This window comes from Narcine bancroftii, chromosome 3 (assembly GCF_036971445.1).
Source record: "Narcine bancroftii isolate sNarBan1 chromosome 3, sNarBan1.hap1, whole genome shotgun sequence".
NCBI classification, from domain to species: Eukaryota; Metazoa; Chordata; class Chondrichthyes; order Torpediniformes; family Narcinidae; genus Narcine; species Narcine bancroftii.
Window position 1 is genome coordinate 234,477,960 of NC_091471.1, and position 2,381 is coordinate 234,480,340.

At 39.7% G+C, this 2,381-nt stretch overlaps 1 pseudogene; it reads right to left on the reverse strand.

The window, feature by feature from the left end:
• LOC138756413 (nucleoside diphosphate kinase A-like) overlaps positions 1–1,873 on the reverse strand; it is a 10,149-nt pseudogene extending 8,276 nt beyond the window's left edge.
• Between the last annotated feature and the right edge of the window lie 508 nt (positions 1,874–2,381).

Below are 2,381 nucleotides of genomic sequence, written 5' to 3' on the forward strand. Positions count from 1 at the left end.
TTCTCTGCTCACTTTCTCCCTCTCTGGCCGCGTTCACTTCTCTCTCTCTCTCTCTCTCTCTCTCTCTCTCTCTCTCTCTCTCTCTCTCTCTCTCTCTCTCTCTCTCTCTCTCCTCTCTCTCTCTGTCTCTTTGTGGTCCCTTTCGCATTCTCTCTTTCTGTACTCCTTTTTTCTCTCTCTTTTTTTTCGATACTTTATTTATTAATTTTAACATATGAAGAAAGTAAGTAATTCACGTACAGAAAAAATAGAAAATAAAGTAATACAAGTACAAAGTAACATAGTTAATTAAGTACCAATCTCAGCATCTCCCCCTAACAACTAAAAACTAAGACTAAAAAAAACTATTTTTAACCCCTTAACCCCCCTCCCCACCCCCACAATAAAGTGAATAATTAATACTATTAGTATAATAAAAAAATAAAAAATAAAAAATATATATCTTAAAAAAAGATCGATATATATAAAAAAAATTAATTAAGTATTAATTATTAATCCAAATTTTTTTTATTATATATGAATATATATGAAAAAACAAAAACAAAAAGAACTTAAACAAAAAAAAACAACTAATAAAAAAAAACTTAAAAAAAGAAAAAAAAGAAAACATATATATAGAAAAAAATGTATAATAAAAAATAAGTTTTTTTTAAGAAAAAAAATGATTAATTCAAACTTATTTAAATTATATATAATCAATAAATGGGGTCAACTTTAACTCATGAAAATACATCTTATCTTGTATAGAAAAAGATATTCTTTCCATAACCAAACAAAACTTCATCTCTGAATACCACCTATCTAAAGACAATACATTTCTATTCTTCCAAGTAATCGCTATACATTTCTTGGCCACTGCCAGCGCTAAGTAAATAAAAGAGATCTGATAATTATCGAATTCTAAATCAATCAACGGTTGCATATTCCCTAATAAAAATATATCAGGGTCTAATACAATATGAAGATTATATAGATTATTAAATACAGATTGAATAAGTTTTACAACAAAATTGTTGTAACCGATCACACAACCAAACAGCATGTAAAAAAGTACCAGAAACCTGATCACAACGAAAACAAAGATCTGACTTACTAAAACCAATTTTTTAAAATTTTTCGGGTGTTAAATATAATTGATGTATAAAACTATAATTAATCATCGCCAATCTAGCATTAATCAATTTTCGAACACTATTACGGCAGATTTCAGACCAATTTTTCTCTCTCTCTCTATCTCTTCTCTGGCCCATTTCTTTCTCTCTATCTCTCTCTCTGCCCCATTTCTCTCTCTCTCTCTCTCATCACTCCATTCTTGGACGTAATGTTTGGGGTTGGGTTGATTTTTGGATTTGGGGTGAAGATTTTAGGATGAGTTCTATGTGTGTGGAATTTCTGTTTAGACTCAGGGTTGGGGTTTGGGCTGAGAATCTGAGGTCAGGGTTTAATGTTTTGGGCTCATTTCAGGAACTGTTAGGGTATAATCATAGATTTGGAGATTAACGGTTCAGGAGAGCAGTTACCTCCCTTCACTCTCCCTCCTGTCCCCATCCCCTCTCTCACTCCCTCTCACCCACACCCCCACCTCCTCTCCCCCTCCTCGTCCCTCTCCATCCCTCTCCGTCCGTCCCCTTCCTCACCTTCCCCTACCCTTCTCCCTCCCTCCCCAGCTCCTCCCTCTATCACCCATTCCCTCCCCTACTTCCCTCCCCTCTCCTCCTCCTTCCCTCTCTCCCCTTCCTCCCTCTCCCCCCCATATACTGGGGTGCAGTGCTCACCGTCTCTGCCTGCTTGCTGCTCAGGAGGTGCCTGTCTATTCGAGTGGCCGCTATTTATAGGGCTCCCGGCCACAGCTGTGGCCTGGGCTCCTGTCACCCTTACCTCGGGCCAGACGGCCCCTCCTCCCTCTGACCTATTTGGTCATCGATCATTGGAGGACTGGACCATTCAGCCCATCGAATCTGCCCTGCTATTCAAACCATTCCCCAACTTGGCTCTACTGCTCAGCCTTCTCCCCACACCCTTTCATGCCCTGGCTACTCAAGAATCCACCTTAAACCCACCCATGGCCTGGCCTCCACAATCATTCATGGCAATAGATTCCCCAACCACCTGCTGAAGAAATTCCTCCATGTCTCCATTCTCACTGGATGCCCTTTAATCCTAAAGTTGTGCCCTCTTGACCCAGACTCTCCCACCGTGGGAAACAACCTTTCCACATCAACTACGTCCACACTTTTTAACGTTCAAAATGTGTCAACGAGATTCCCCCTCATTCTCCTAAATTCCAGCAAACACAGGCCAAGAGCCATCAAATGCTCCTCATATGGAGCATTCCTTCCCGGAATCGTCCTGGTGAACCTCGTCACAACCCTCTCCAATGT